This window comes from Pagrus pagrus (genome assembly GCF_965226575.1).
Source record: "Pagrus pagrus genome assembly, chromosome: 11".
In the NCBI taxonomy this organism is placed as follows: domain Eukaryota; kingdom Metazoa; phylum Chordata; class Actinopteri; order Spariformes; family Sparidae; genus Pagrus; species Pagrus pagrus.
In genome coordinates, this window is record NC_140195.1 from 3,668,471 (window position 1) to 3,686,077 (window position 17,607).

The window sequence follows — 17,607 nt, forward strand, 5'->3', positions numbered from 1 at the left end:
ATTCACCAAAAATACAAATTCCACCCGAATCCAATGGGGACTGCTGTGTCTCGTTCAGCCAGTATAGGACCACGTCTGGGGGAAATTTCGAGTCAATCGGTCCAAAGACCTGGAAGCTATTGAAAAAATTGGCCAAGGTTTTCATGAAAAATGGCTCCCTTTCACTAAAATATTCACCAAAAATACAAATTCCACCCGAATCCAATGGGGACTGCTGTGTCTCGTTCACCCAGTATAGGACCACATTTGGGAGAAATTTCGAGTCAATCGGTCCAAAGACCTGGAAGCTATTGAAAAAATCGGCCGAGGTTTTCATGAAAAATGGCTCCCTTTCACTAAAATATTCACCAAAAATACAAATTCCACCCGAATCCAATGGGGACTGCTGTGTCTCGTTCAGCCAGTATAGGACCACGTCTGGGGGAAATTTCGAGTCAATCGGTCCAAAGACCTGGAAGCTATTGAAAAAATTGGCCAAGGTTTTCATGAAAAATGGCAGCTTTTAATTAAAATATTCACCAAAAATACAAATTCCACCCGAATCCAATGGGGACTGCTGTGTCTCGTTCAGCCAGTATAGGACCACGTCTGGGGGAAATTTCGAGTCAATCGGTCCAAAGACCTGGAAGCTATTGAAAAAATTGGCCAAGGTTTTCATGAAAAATGGCTCCCTTTCACTAAAATATTCACCAAAAATACAAATTCCACCCGAATCCAATGGGGACTGCTGTGTCTCGTTCACCCAGTATAGGACCACATTTGGGAGAAATTTCGAGTCAATCGGTCCAAAGACCTGGAAGCTATTGAAAAAATCGGCCGAGGTTTTCATGAAAAATGGCTCCCTTTCACTAAAATATTCACCAAAAATACAAACTCCACCCGAATCCAATGGGGACTGCTGTGTCTCGTTCAGCCAGTATAGGACCACGTCTGGGAGAAATTTCGAGTCAATCGGTCCAAAGACCTGGAAGCTATTGAAAAAATTGGCCGAGGTTTTCATGAAAAATGGCTCCCTTTCACTAAAATATTCACCAAAAATACAAATTCCACCCGAATCCAATGGGGACTGATGTGTCTCGTTCAGCCAGTATAGGACCACGTCTGGGGGAAATTTTGAGTCAATCGGTCCAAAGAACTGGAAGGTATTGAAAAAATTGGCCAAGGTTTTCATGAAAAATGGCAGCTTTTAATTAAAATATTCACCAAAAATACAAATTCCACCCGAATCCAATGGGGACTGCTGTGTCTCGTTCAGCCAGTATAGGACCACGTCTGGGGGAAATTTCGAGTCAATCGGTCCAAAGAACTGGAAGGTATTGAAAAAATTGGCCAAGGTTTTCATGAAAAATGGCAGCTTTTAATTAAAATATTCACCAAAAATACAAATTCCACCCGAATCCAATGGGGACTGCTGTGTCTCGTTCAGCCAGTATAGGACCACGTCTGGGGGAAATTTCGAGTCAATCGGTCCAAAGACCTGGAAGCTATTGAAAAAATTGGCCAAGGTTTTCATGAAAAATGGCTCCCTTTCACTAAAATATTCACCAAAAATACAAATTCCACCCGAATCCAATGGGGACTGCTGTGTCTCGTTCACCCAGTATAGGACCACATTTGGGAGAAATTTCGAGTCAATCGGTCCAAAGACCTGGAAGCTATTGAAAAAATCGGCCGAGGTTTTCATGAAAAATGGCTCCCTTTCACTAAAATATTCACCAAAAATACAAACTCCACCCGAATCCAATGGGGACTGCTGTGTCTCGTTCAGCCAGTATAGGACCACGTCTGGGGGAAATTTCGAGTCAATCGGTCCAAAGACCTGGAAGCTATTGAAAAAATCGGCCGAGGTTTTCATGAAAAATGGCTCCCTTTCACTAAAATATTCACCAAAAATACAAACTCCACCCGAATCCAATGGGGACTGCTGTGTCTCGTTCAGCCAGTATAGGACCACGTCTGGGGGAAATTTCGAGTCAATCGGTCCAAAGACCTGGAAGCTATTGAAAAAATCGGCCGAGGTTTTCATGAAAAATGGCTCCCTTTCACTAAAATATTCACCAAAAATACAAATTCCACCCGAATCCAATGGGGACTGCTGTGTCTCGTTCAGCCAGTATAGGACCACGTCTGGGGGAAATTTCGAGTCAATCGGTCCAAAGAACTGGAAGGTATTGAAAAAATTGGCCAAGGTTTTCATGAAAAATGGCAGCTTTTAATTAAAATATTCACCAAAAATACAAATTCCACCCGAATCCAATGGGGACTGCTGTGTCTCGTTCAGCCAGTATAGGACCACGTCTGGGGGAAATTTCGAGTCAATCGGTCCAAAGACCTGGAAGCTATTGAAAAAATCGGCCGAGGTTTTCATGAAAAATGGCTCCCTTTCACTAAAATATTCACCAAAAATACAAATTCCACCCGAATCCAATGGGGACTGCTGTGTCTCGTTCCGCCAGTATAGGACCACGTTTGAGAGAAATTTCGAGTCAATCGGTCCAAAGACCTGGAAGCTATTGAAAAAATCGGCCGAGGTTTTCATGAAAAATGGCTCCCTTTCACTAAAATATTCACCAAAAATACAAATTCCACCCGAATCCAATGGGGACTGCTGTGTCTCGTTCAGCCAGTATAGGACCACGTCTGGGGGAAATTTCGAGTCAATCGGTCCAAAGACCTGGAAGCTATTGAAAAAATTGGCCAAGGTTTTCATGAAAAATGGCAGCTTTTAATTAAAATATTCACCAAAAATACAAATTCCACCCGAATCCAATGGGGACTGCTGTGTCTCGTTCAGCCAGTATAGGACCACGTCTGGGGGAAATTTCGAGTCAATCGGTCCAAAGACCTGGAAGCTATTGAAAAAATTGGCCAAGGTTTTCATGAAAAATGGCTCCCTTTCACTAAAATATTCACCAAAAATACAAATTCCACCCGAATCCAATGGGGACTGCTGTGTCTCGTTCACCCAGTATAGGACCACATTTGGGAGAAATTTCGAGTCAATCGGTCCAAAGACCTGGAAGCTATTGAAAAAATCGGCCGAGGTTTTCATGAAAAATGGCTCCCTTTCACTAAAATATTCACCAAAAATACAAACTCCACCCGAATCCAATGGGGACTGCTGTGTCTCGTTCAGCCAGTATAGGACCACGTCTGGGAGAAATTTCGAGTCAATCGGTCCAAAGACCTGGAAGCTATTGAAAAAATCGGCCACAGTTTTCATGAAAAATGGCTCCCTTTCACTAAAATATTCACCAAAAATACAAATTCCACCCGAATCCAATGGGGACTGCTGTGTCTCGTTCAGCCAGTATAGGACCACGTCTGGGGGAAATTTCGAGTCAATCGGTCCAAAGACCTGGAAGCTATTGAAAAAATTGGCCAAGGTTTTCATGAAAAATGGCTCCCTTTCACTAAAATATTCACCAAAAATACAAATTCCACCCGAATCCAATGGGGACTGCTGTGTCTCGTTCAGCCAGTATAGGACCACGTCTGGGGGAAATTTCGAGTCAATCGGTCCAAAGACCTGGAAGCTATTGAAAAAATTGGCGAAGGTTTTCATGAAAAATGGCTCCCTTTCACTAAAATATTCACCAAAAATACAAATTCCACCCGAATCCAATGGGGACTGCTGTGTCTCGTTCAGCCAGTATAGGACCACGTCTGGGGGAAATTTTGAGTCAATCGGTCCAAAGAACTGGAAGGTATTGAAAAAATTGGCCAAGGTTTTCATGAAAAATGGCAGCTTTTAATTAAAATATTCACCAAAAATACAAATTCCACCCGAATCCAATGGGGACTGCTGTGTCTCGTTCAGCCAGTATAGGACCACGTCTGGGGGAAATTTCGAGTCAATCGGTCCAAAGAACTGGAAGGTATTGAAAAAATTGGCCAAGGTTTTCATGAAAAATGGCAGCTTTTAATTAAAATATTCACCAAAAATACAAATTCCACCCGAATCCAATGGGGACTGCTGTGTCTCGTTCAGCCAGTATAGGACCACGTCTGGGGGAAATTTCGAGTCAATCGGTCCAAAGACCTGGAAGCTATTGAAAAAATTGGCCAAGGTTTTCATGAAAAATGGCTCCCTTTCACTAAAATATTCACCAAAAATACAAATTCCACCCGAATCCAATGGGGACTGCTGTGTCTCGTTCACCCAGTATAGGACCACATTTGGGAGAAATTTCGAGTCAATCGGTCCAAAGACCTGGAAGCTATTGAAAAAATCGGCCGAGGTTTTCATGAAAAATGGCTCCCTTTCACTAAAATATTCACCAAAAATACAAATTCCACCCGAATCCAATGGGGACTGCTGTGTCTCGTTCAGCCAGTATAGGACCACGTCTGGGGGAAATTTCGAGTCAATCGGTCCAAAGACCTGGAAGCTATTGAAAAAATTGGCCAAGGTTTTCATGAAAAATGGCAGCTTTTAATTAAAATATTCACCAAAAATACAAATTCCACCCGAATCCAATGGGGACTGCTGTGTCTCGTTCAGCCAGTATAGGACCACGTCTGGGGGAAATTTCGAGTCAATCGGTCCAAAGACCTGGAAGCTATTGAAAAAATTGGCCAAGGTTTTCATGAAAAATGGCTCCCTTTCACTAAAATATTCACCAAAAATACAAATTCCACCCGAATCCAATGGGGACTGCTGTGTCTCGTTCACCCAGTATAGGACCACATTTGGGAGAAATTTCGAGTCAATCGGTCCAAAGACCTGGAAGCTATTGAAAAAATCGGCCGAGGTTTTCATGAAAAATGGCTCCCTTTCACTAAAATATTCACCAAAAATACAAACTCCACCCGAATCCAATGGGGACTGCTGTGTCTCGTTCAGCCAGTATAGGACCACGTCTGGGAGAAATTTCGAGTCAATCGGTCCAAAGACCTGGAAGCTATTGAAAAAATCGGCCACGGTTTTCATGAAAAATGGCTCCCTTTCACTAAAATATTCACCAAAAATACAAACTCCACCCGAATCCAATGGGGACTGCTGTGTCTCGTTCAGCCAGTATAGGACCACGTCTGGGGGAAATTTCGAGTCAATCGGTCCAAAGACCTGGAAGCTATTGAAAAAATCGGCCGAGGTTTTCATGAAAAATGGCTCCCTTTCACTAAAATATTCACCAAAAATACAAATTCCACCCGAATCCAATGGGGACTGCTGTGTCTCGTTCAGCCAGTATAGGACCACGTCTGGGGGAAATTTCGAGTCAATCGGTCCAAAGACCTGGAAGCTATTGAAAAAATTGGCCAAGGTTTTCATGAAAAATGGCTCCCTTTCACTAAAATATTCACCAAAAATACAAATTCCACCCGAATCCAATGGGGACTGCTGTGTCTCGTTCAGCCAGTATAGGACCACGTCTGGGGGAAATTTTGAGTCAATCGGTCCAAAGAACTGGAAGGTATTGAAAAAATTGGCCAAGGTTTTCATGAAAAATGGCAGCTTTTAATTAAAATATTCACCAAAAATACAAATTCCACCCGAATCCAATGGGGACTGCTGTGTCTCGTTCAGCCAGTATAGGACCACGTCTGGGGGAAATTTCGAGTCAATCGGTCCAAAGAACTGGAAGGTATTGAAAAAATTGGCCAAGGTTTTCATGAAAAATGGCAGCTTTTAATTAAAATATTCACCAAAAATACAAATTCCACCCGAATCCAATGGGGACTGCTGTGTCTCGTTCAGCCAGTATAGGACCACGTCTGGGGGAAATTTCGAGTCAATCGGTCCAAAGACCTGGAAGCTATTGAAAAAATTGGCCAAGGTTTTCATGAAAAATGGCTCCCTTTCACTAAAATATTCACCAAAAATACAAATTCCACCCGAATCCAATGGGGACTGCTGTGTCTCGTTCACCCAGTATAGGACCACATTTGGGAGAAATTTCGAGTCAATCGGTCCAAAGACCTGGAAGCTATTGAAAAAATCGGCCGAGGTTTTCATGAAAAATGGCTCCCTTTCACTAAAATATTCACCAAAAATACAAACTCCACCCGAATCCAATGGGGACTGCTGTGTCTCGTTCAGCCAGTATAGGACCACGTCTGGGGGAAATTTCGAGTCAATCGGTCCAAAGACCTGGAAGCTATTGAAAAAATCGGCCGAGGTTTTCATGAAAAATGGCTCCCTTTCACTAAAATATTCACCAAAAATACAAATTCCACCCGAATCCAATGGGGACTGCTGTGTCTCGTTCAGCCAGTATAGGACCACGTCTGGGGGAAATTTCGAGTCAATCGGTCCAAAGAACTGGAAGGTATTGAAAAAATTGGCCAAGGTTTTCATGAAAAATGGCAGCTTTTAATTAAAATATTCACCAAAAATACAAATTCCACCCGAATCCAATGGGGACTGCTGTGTCTCGTTCAGCCAGTATAGGACCACGTCTGGGGGAAATTTCGAGTCAATCGGTCCAAAGACCTGGAAGCTATTGAAAAAATCGGCCGAGGTTTTCATGAAAAATGGCTCCCTTTCACTAAAATATTCACCAAAAATACAAATTCCACCCGAATCCAATGGGGACTGCTGTGTCTCGTTCCGCCAGTATAGGACCACGTTTGAGAGAAATTTCGAGTCAATCGGTCCAAAGACCTGGAAGCTATTGAAAAAATCGGCCGAGGTTTTCATGAAAAATGGCTCCCTTTCACTAAAATATTCACCAAAAATACAAATTCCACCCGAATCCAATGGGGACTGCTGTGTCTCGTTCAGCCAGTATAGGACCACGTCTGGGGGAAATTTCGAGTCAATCGGTCCAAAGACCTGGAAGCTATTGAAAAAATTGGCCAAGGTTTTCATGAAAAATGGCTCCCTTTCACTAAAATATTCACCAAAAATACAAATTCCACCCGAATCCAATGGGGACTGCTGTGTCTCGTTCAGCCAGTATAGGACCACGTCTGGGGAAAATTTCGAGTCAATCGGTCCAAAGACCTGGAAGCTATTGAAAAAATTGGCCAAGGTTTTCATGAAAAATGGCAGCTTTTAATTAAAATATTCACCAAAAATACAAATTCCACCCGAATCCAATGGGGACTGCTGTGTCTCGTTCAGCAAGTATAGGACCAAGTCTGGGAGAAATTTCGAGTCAATCGGTCCAAAGACCTGGAAGCTATTGAAAAAATCGGCCGAGGTTTTCATGAAAAATGGCTCCCTTTCACTAAAATATTCACCAAAAATACAAACTCCACCCGAATCCAATGGGGACTGCTGTGTCTCGTTCAGCCAGTATAGGACCACGTCTGGGGGAAATTTCGAGTCAATCGGTCCAAAGACCTGGAAGCTATTGAAAAAATCGGCCGAGGTTTTCATGAAAAATGGCTCCCTTTCACTAAAATATTCACCAAAAATACAAATTCCACCCGAATCCAATGGGGACTGCTGTGTCTCGTTCAGCCAGTATAGGACCACGTCTGGGGGAAATTTCGAGTCAATCGGTCCAAAGAACTGGAAGGTATTGAAAAAATTGGCCAAGGTTTTCATGAAAAATGGCAGCTTTTAATTAAAATATTCACCAAAAATACAAATTCCACCCGAATCCAATGGGGACTGCTGTGTCTCGTTCAGCCAGTATAGGACCACGTCTGGGGGAAATTTCGAGTCAATCGGTCCAAAGACCTGGAAGCTATTGAAAAAATCGGCCGAGGTTTTCATGAAAAATGGCTCCCTTTCACTAAAATATTCACCAAAAATACAAATTCCACCCGAATCCAATGGGGACTGCTGTGTCTCGTTCCGCCAGTATAGGACCACGTTTGAGAGAAATTTCGAGTCAATCGGTCCAAAGACCTGGAAGCTATTGAAAAAATCGGCCGAGGTTTTCATGAAAAATGGCTCCCTTTCACTAAAATATTCACCAAAAATACAAATTCCACTAAAATCCAATGAAAACTGCTGGGCTGTCTTTCAGCCAGCATCGGACGACATTCGTGATCAATTTCGAGTCAATCGACCAAGCGGAACCCTAATTCTCGCTGTTACAGCCTCAAAACAATTAAATAAATTAATCAGTGGCTCAAATTGGAGAACATTTTAACAGGTTTTATTGAGCAACTTTCCCCCCAAGGAAATAAACATTCTTTAATGAAACCGTAACTGAAATGCAATATAAATACTTTACCAAATGAAGACGTCAGCAAACCAAAAGGGACCTGGAGATGCCAGCCAAACTCAGCAAAACGGAGGGGGAACCAGGCCACCCCTTATAGGGACGTCGAAGCTGGCCCCACTCCCTCCCTGTCTGACAAAACCAGATCATAAACTAAAAACTAAACGGAAAAGTAGGACTGCTGGCCATCTCCAGGCCAAAATAAAATAACAACTAAGTTAAGGATTACTGAAAGAAAAAGGTATTTAACAAATCATGCTGTGGGACTAAAGTGTTGCTGGGTCTGTGTCTCCAAAGCAACTGAACTTGCTGGCTTATACAGCAGGCTGGTAATTGGGCTGTAACGATTTTGGATCTGCTGCAGGTGTGTCAGCCTGAGTGTGCCTGCCTGATGAGGAAGGAAAGACATGGGGGTTAGGGCACAGCACAGTGATGACTGAGTGAGTGAGTGAGTGAGTGAGTGATGTCATGGCCACACGCAACACTAACCCTAGCCCCAGCCTTAGCCCAACCCCGATTTCATCATGAAAAATGGTGGCTTTTCTTTCAAATATTCCTGAAAAATACAAATTCCACCGGAATCCAATGGGGACTGCTGTGTCTCGTTCAGCCAGTGTAGGACCACGTTTGAGGGGTGATTTCGAGTCAATCGGTCCAAAGACCTGGAAGCTATTGAAAAAATCGGCCGAGGTTTTCATGAAAAATGGCTCCCTTTCACTAAAATATTCACCAAAAATACAAATTCCACCCGAATCCAATGGGGACTGCTGTGTCTCGTTCAGCCAGTATAGGACCACGTCTGGGGGAAATTTCGAGTCAATCGGTCCAAAGACCTGGAAGCTATTGAAAAAATTGGCCAAGGTTTTCATGAGAAATGGCAGCTTTTAATTAAAATATTCACCAAAAATACAAATTCCACCCGAATCCAATGGGGACTGCTGTGTCTCGTTCAGCCAGTATAGGACCACGTCTGGGGGAAATTTCGAGTCAATCGGTCCAAAGACCTGGAAGCTATTGAAAAAATCGGCCGAGGTTTTCATGAAAAATGGCTCCCTTTCACTAAAATATTCACCAAAAATACAAATTCCACCCGAATCCAATGGGGACTGCTGTGTCTCGTTCAGCCAGTATAGGACCACGTCTGGGGGAAATTTCGAGTCAATCGGTCCAAAGACCTGGAAGCTATTGAAAAAATTGGCCAAGGTTTTCATGAAAAATGGCTCCCTTTCACTAAAATATTCACCAAAAATACAAATTCCACCCGAATCCAATGGGGACTGCTGTGTCTCGTTCAGCCAGTATAGGACCACGTCTGGGGGAAATTTCGAGTCAATCGGTCCAAAGACCTGGAAGCTATTGAAAAAATCGGCCGAGGTTTTCATGAAAAATGGCTCCCTTTCACTAAAATATTCACCAAAAATACAAATTCCACCCGAATCCAATGGGGACTGCTGTGTCTCGTTCAGCCAGTATAGGACCACGTCTGGGGGAAATTTCGAGTCAATCGGTCCAAAGACCTGGAAGCTATTGAAAAAATCGGCCAAGGTTTTCATGAAAAATGGCTCCCTTTCACTAAAATATTCACCAAAAATACAAATTCCACCCGAATCCAATGGGGACTGCTGTGTCTCGTTCAGCCAGTATAGGACCACGTCTGGGGGAAATTTCGAGTCAATCGGTCCAAAGAACTGGAAGGTATTGAAAAAATTGGCCAAGGTTTTCATGAAAAATGGCAGCTTTTAATTAAAATATTCACCAAAAATACAAATTCCACCCGAATCCAATGGGGACTGCTGTGTCTCGTTCAGCCAGTATAGGACCACATCTGGGGGAAATTTCGAGTCAATCGGTCCAAAGACCTGGAAGCTATTGAAAAAATCGGCCGAGGTTTTCATGAAAAATGGCTCCCTTTCACTAAAATATTCACCAAAAATACAAATTCCACCCGAATCCAATGGGGACTGCTGTGTCTCGTTCCGCCAGTATAGGACCACGTTTGAGAGAAATTTCGAGTCAATCGGTCCAAAGACCTGGAAGCTATTGAAAAAATCGGCCGAGGTTTTCATGAAAAATGGCTCCCTTTCACTAAAATATTCACCAAAAATACAAATTCCACCCGAATCCAATGGGGACTGCTGTGTCTCGTTCAGCCAGTATAGGACCACGTCTGGGGGAAATTTCGAGTCAATCGGTCCAAAGAACTGGAAGCTATTGAAAAAATTGGCCAAGGTTTTCATGAAAAATGGCTCCCTTTCACTAAAATATTCACCAAAAATACAAATTCCACCCGAATCCAATGGGGACTGCTGTGTCTCGTTCAGCCAGTATAGGACCACGTCTGGGGGAAATTTCGAGTCAATCGGTCCAAAGACCTGGAAGCTATTGAAAAAATCGGCCGAGGTTTTCATGAAAAATGGCTCCCTTTCACTAAAATATTCACCAAAAATACAAATTCCACCCGAATCCAATGGGGACTGCTGTGTCTCGTTCAGCCAGTATAGGACCACGTCTGGGGGAAATTTCGAGTCAATCGGTCCAAAGACCTGGAAGCTATTGAAAAAATCGGCCAAGGTTTTCATGAAAAATGGCTCCCTTTCACTAAAATATTCACCAAAAATACAAATTCCACCCGAATCCAATGGGGACTGCTGTGTCTCGTTCAGCCAGTATAGGACCACGTCTGGGGGAAATTTCGAGTCAATCGGTCCAAAGAACTGGAAGGTATTGAAAAAATTGGCCAAGGTTTTCATGAAAAATGGCAGCTTTTAATTAAAATATTCACCAAAAATACAAATTCCACCCGAATCCAATGGGGACTGCTGTGTCTCGTTCAGCCAGTATAGGACCACATCTGGGGGAAATTTCGAGTCAATCGGTCCAAAGACCTGGAAGCTATTGAAAAAATCGGCCGAGGTTTTCATGAAAAATGGCTCCCTTTCACTAAAATATTCACCAAAAATACAAATTCCACCCGAATCCAATGGGGACTGCTGTGTCTCGTTCCGCCAGTATAGGACCACGTTTGAGAGAAATTTCGAGTCAATCGGTCCAAAGACCTGGAAGCTATTGAAAAAATCGGCCGAGGTTTTCATGAAAAATGGCTCCCTTTCACTAAAATATTCACCAAAAATACAAATTCCACCCGAATCCAATGGGGACTGCTGTGTCTCGTTCAGCCAGTATAGGACCACGTCTGGGGGAAATTTCGAGTCAATCGGTCCAAAGACCTGGAAGCTATTGAAAAAATTGGCCAAGGTTTTCATGAAAAATGGCTCCCTTTCACTAAAATATTCACCAAAAATACAAATTCCACCCGAATCCAATGGGGACTGCTGTGTCTCGTTCAGCCAGTATAGGACCACGTCTGGGGGAAATTTCGAGTCAATCGGTCCAAAGAACTGGAAGCTATTGAAAAAATTGGCCAAGGTTTTCATGAAAAATGGCTCCCTTTCACTAAAATATTCACCAAAAATACAAATTCCACCCGAATCCAATGGGGACTGCTGTGTCTCGTTCAGCCAGTATAGGACCACGTCTGGGGGAAATTTCGAGTCAATCGGTCCAAAGACCTGGAAGCTATTGAAAAAATTGGCCAAGGTTTTCATGAAAAATGGCAGCTTTTAATTAAAATATTCACCAAAAATACAAATTCCACCCGAATCCAATGGGGACTGCTGTGTCTCGTTCAGCAAGTATAGGACCAAGTCTGGGAGAAATTTCGAGTCAATCGGTCCAAAGACCTGGAAGCTATTGAAAAAATCGGCCGAGGTTTTCATGAAAAATGGCTCCCTTTCACTAAAATATTCACCAAAAATACAAACTCCACCCGAATCCAATGGGGACTGCTGTGTCTCGTTCAGCCAGTATAGGACCACGTCTGGGGGAAATTTCGAGTCAATCGGTCCAAAGACCTGGAAGCTATTGAAAAAATCGGCCGAGGTTTTCATGAAAAATGGCTCCCTTTCACTAAAATATTCACCAAAAATACAAATTCCACCCGAATCCAATGGGGACTGCTGTGTCTCGTTCAGCCAGTATAGGACCACGTCTGGGGGAAATTTCGAGTCAATCGGTCCAAAGAACTGGAAGCTATTGAAAAAATCGGCCGAGGTTTTCATGAAAAATGGCAGCTTTTAATTAAAATATTCACCAAAAATACAAATTCCACCCGAATCCAATGGGGACTGCTGTGTCTCGTTCAGCCAGTATAGGACCAAGTCTGGGAGAAATTTCGAGTCAATCGGTCCAAAGACCTGGAAGCTATTGAAAAAATCGGCCGAGGTTTTCATGAAAAATGGCTCCCTTTCACTAAAATATTCACCAAAAATACAAACTCCACCCGAATCCAATGGGGACTGCTGTGTCTCGTTCAGCCAGTATAGGACCACGTCTGGGGGAAATTTCGAGTCAATCGGTCCAAAGACCTGGAAGCTATTGAAAAAATCGGCCGAGGTTTTCATGAAAAATGGCTCCCTTTCACTAAAATATTCACCAAAAATACAAATTCCACTAAAATCCAATGAAAACTGCTGGGCTGTCTTTCAGCCAGCATCGGACGACATTCGTGATCAATTTCGAGTCAATCGACCAAGGGGAACCCTAATTCTCGCTGTTACAGCCTCAAAACAATTAAATAAATTAATCAGTGGCTCAAATTGGAGAACATTTTAACAGGTTTTATTGAGCAACTTTCCCCCCAAGGAAATAAACATTCTTTAATGAAACCGTAACTGAAATGCAATATAAATACTTTACCAAATGAAGACGTCAGCAAACCAAAAGGGACCTGGAGATGCCAGCCAAACTCAGCAAAACGGAGGGGGAACCAGGCCACCCCTTATAGGGACGTCGAAGCTGGCCCCACTCCCTCCCTGTCCGACAAAACCAGATTCTAAACTAAAAACTAAACGGAAAAGTAGGACTGCTGGCCATCTCCAGGCCAAAATAAAATAACAACTAAGTTAAGGATTACTGAAAGAAAAAGGTATTTAACAAATCATGCTGTGGGACTAAAGTGTTGCTGGGTCTGTGTCTCCAAAGCAACTGAACTTGCTGGCTTATACAGCAGGCTGGTAATTGGGCTGTAACAATTTTGGATCTGCTGCAGGTGTGTCAGCCTGAGTGTGCCTGTCTGATGAGGAAGGAAAGACATGGGGGTTAAGGCACAGCACAGTGATGACTGAGTGAGTGAGTGAGTGAGTGAGTGATGTCATGGCCACACGCAACACTAACCCTAGCCCCAGCCTTAGCCCAACCCCGATTTCATCATGAAAAATGGTGGCTTTTCTTTCAAATATTCCTGAAAAATACAAATTCCACCGGAATCCAATGGGGACTGCTGTGTCTCGTTCAGCCAGTGTAGGACCACGTTTGAGGGGTGATTTCGAGTCAATCGGTCCAAAGACCTGGAAGATATTGAAAAAACCTGTCTCCAGGTGTGCACTGTCTCCTGTGCGTGGTGTGCACCTGACAGCACATTTGTGTCCTCTGCAGCGATTTCACACACAAACTACATGAAAACTAAAATCATATTTGGTGAAACATGAACAGTAGGCTATTCATTCTTTAATGCTTATTGATTTAATCTTGGATTTCTACCATTGAGTGTGATTACTGGATCAGTTAGTTACCAAAGAGTCCGGCCCCCTCTGCTGCGCTCCTGGGAAACATTTATGTGCAAAACCAGGTAAAAAATAAATAAATAAATAAACAATTTTCTTTTAGAAATACTTTAGAAAAAAGGTTGTTTTTTTTTCTTTATGAAAAAAACTCAGTTCCACTCATGTGATGAGTAAAATAAGAGCATTTCTTTTATTCCCAGTAGAATACAAAATTAGAGAATTAAAAAAATAATGAGTTTTAATAAGTTTTTTATAATAAGTTTTTTTTTTTTTTTTTTTTTAAGTAATTTTGTTTTTCATGTGTGAAACAGAGTGACAGAAAAATGTCCTCTTTTTTCTGGTCAACCACCTTCTGTCTGATATAAATAGTTTTCTCTCCTGTAGTATATAAGTATTTATACAAATATTTTGTAAAAGATAAAGACCGTTAACTGTTTAAACTGCCAATGTCCAATTCATGTCAAGTTAATTTTCATTAAAAATATGTGAATTACAGCTTCTGTTCTGCTTCATTCTTTCACTTCAATCAGATGTTGTTTATGTCTTTATGTTATGAATATGGAATCAGTATTGTTCTGACTAGATTCACCACTTTTATTTCATAAAATAAAGAATTAGTACAATATCTCACTGCAGTTATGAAGCACATACATTTGTGTGCTCATCGAAACAAAACATCCTTACTGTTTAAATTAAAAACATTTCAATCCAAGAGCTGTTTAGTGTCGCAACATCTTCCATCACACTATCTGAGTTTACATGGCAATATTTCTTAAATCTGATAGCCGATTATCTTTCTGGCCGTTTCTTACAAATTACCCCTTTAGCTGCTGTGGAAGCCCTGAGGGTCAAGTGAAGAAAAAGTAATCTGTTTTCTAAGTCTGATCTGAATTGCTTTTTCTCCCGTGTTCATGACTCGAGATCGGTTTTTCAGGAGACTTCAAGAGGCTGAAGCGCACCACAACCCAATGTTCTACATACGATTTAAAAGCATTCATGGTTTCACGTATGAAAAAAAAAAAAAGGTTTCTCCTGAAAATCTTTTTTTTTCTTCTTAGTTTCAGACAGAATTTTTTCTGGGGGGATTTAGAAAGATTCATGTGTAAACTAAGTTTGTAAGTTTTTTTTCTGATTAAAAAAAGTTCCACACATGAAAAAAAAAAGTTCATGTATGGAAATGTAGTTTTCTCTGCTGTGTTCATGACTTTAGAACTGGTGGGGGGAAAAAAGTTTTTGCCAGGATAATCTTTTTAAGCAAGTTTTTAAGTAAAAACAAATAATCACAAAAAATTTCTGTGCAAAAAAAAACATGCAAATGTTTTCACTCATGGAAAAAAAAAGATTATCTTGGCAAAACTTTTTTTCCCCAACATTTCTAAAGTCATAAACAAAAGGAGAGAAAATAAATTAAATCAGACTTAGAAAATTGATCACCAGAAAAAACATTTCTTGACCTGCCCCACCACTACTTGTTCGTAGGATCACTTCATTGTTGGTTTTCACAGCAGAGTCGTATATTTAAATTCTTGTATTTGTGAAATCTTGAAAGATTATTTTGGCAATAAAAAAAGCAGCAAAGCTTCCTATGTTTAAGTTGATGAAATAGGAACAACGTTAAAGAAGCACAACACCAGACAACGTGATAAATATAAGACTCTGCTCGAGTAGAAATGGCACACCATCTTCCAAAGTCTTCTTCTCTACATTAGAGATTTCACATATTGATTCTATGCAGCTTTTATTCCGTCACCTTCATCCACCTCCTCCTCCTCTTCTTCCCCCTCGGTGTGTTTACCTATAATGTAATCCATTCAAATCACCAATGAGAACTGATCGCCTAGCGCATACGCCCAAAAAGTTTTCTGGCTTCAGTGTTTACTTCCTGGTCAAGCGGGCCATGTGCAGTAGAGTCTCCCTCACCTCCCCCATTCGTCTACACAAGGCATTTTGTTGTTAGATGTCGTTTCAAAAGGTCGACTTTAATCTTGAAATGTCGACTTTATTCTTGACATTGCGACTTGAAGTACATAATGAAAATAAAAAAACTTCCTCCTGACACTCTTCCATAGATTTAGGACAAAAGAGCAAGTGATGGCATCTGATAGTCGGGCTCAGGAAGGGAGATGCCTCAGAACAAATCACTGGTGAGAAAGTAAAAATTCTGTTGTAGTTAGTTTTTTGTGCTCCAGTAGAATAAAACAGGACGACCACACAGGCTGATGTTTTAATGTCTCCTTCTTTTGGAAAACTTATTTTTTTATTCTGTATTTTTACAAGAGCATGAACTTAAAATCAACATATTTTGTCTCAGCTATAATTCACAGGGTAAAAACGCTTATATTTAAAAATACGTTTAAAATCTATATATTTACTTTGTCTCCCCTGCTGGAAAAAAAGAGGTGACACTGTAAAACCATTTTTTTTAATATTATAAATAAAAAAGAAAACTTGCCCGTTTTGTCACATAAGCATAATTTCAGCACAGGGCTTTATCTCCAAGTCTATGATTTAATATTGAGTTGAAAATAATTACATATAAATGAACTTTATTTATAAGCACCTTTAAAAACAGAGTTAAAGTGCTTTAACAAGAAAAAGCAGGAAACTCAGGAAGACAGTATCACAGAATAAACACCCAACACTCAAGCCAAACACAAGGAAGCCTCGTCTGAGGTGAATTAAAAACAAACAAGACAGAACAGAAAATATGAAAACACAATGTCAACATGAGTATTTAACAGCAATAAAAGTGATTTAACCAGCAAAATCACAGAAAAGGAAAGAAACAAAAAAAGGAGATAAATATAAGAATAAAATCAATAAAGGACAATAAGAAGGCAACATTACATAAGAAGAATTTAGAACAGATAAATACACTAAAGCACAGTAAAAGGTATAAAAAAGATAGACTGATGACAAATCAGTTTTTAAACAATTTCCCCTAGGGGATAATTAAGTATTTCTGATTCTGATCTAAAAGGGTGACATCATATAAAAGCAAGTATTTAAAATATGTGCATCAGTGTTTCCTTCCTCTTTCACACTAAACATTCAGGACTTCCTAATCAAAACAACAGAAGCTTGTATGTTTACATTCACATTTACACTTAGTCATGCTATGTATGCCAGTACCATCGTCTTGAATCGGATCTGGGCTGCAACAGGAAGCAAGTGGAGGTCACAGAGGAGGGGGGTCACATGGGAGAAAGATTGAAAACGAGGCGCACTGCAGCGTCCATGTGAGGGCAGTCTTTCCCCGGGATGAAGAGGAGTTCAGTTTTGTGAAGATTGAGCTTGAGATGATGCGCAGTTGTCCAAGCAGAGATGTCTGCCGGTCCGCCTACCACAGTTTTTACACACTGTGTTCTGAGAACTGGCTGCAGGGTAAATCATAAACTGCAGATATTTCTACAGGAGGAGATCTGCTCTGTCTGTCCTCTCTGATCTCCTCGTACACTGGGTCGGCCTGCAGGAGGAGAAGAGGGGTTTGGTTTGTATTAATATCAGCTGGTTTCACAAACACTAATGATGCTCAATGTCCCAAATTTACTCAGACTCACCTCAGTCACATTAACATACTCTGCTTCCGCAGGAGGATCTGAAAAACATCCAGTTGAGAAGATTAGATCCACTGTTAAAAACACATCCAGCTCATTTCATTCAGGTAAAATCATTTGTTTTGTGTTTCTGTAGCCTCACCTTCAGCTTTACTGGCCCTCTTCCTGCAGAATATCAGCACAGCTGCTGATGATACGATGATGATGACGACCAGAGTCAGACGAACATACAGCAGCACACCTGTGTTTGTTTGAGCAGCACAGTACAATTATGTTAAAGACTTTGGTTCATAATAAAATGTATCT

General features: G+C 41.3%; 1 protein-coding gene across 1 annotated transcript in view; it reads right to left on the reverse strand.

Moving 5' to 3' along the window:
• Positions 1–17,607, reverse strand: part of LOC311265182 (interferon-inducible GTPase 5-like) — a 202,907-nt gene that overhangs the window by 112,099 nt on the left and 73,201 nt on the right. The window lies entirely within an intron of this gene.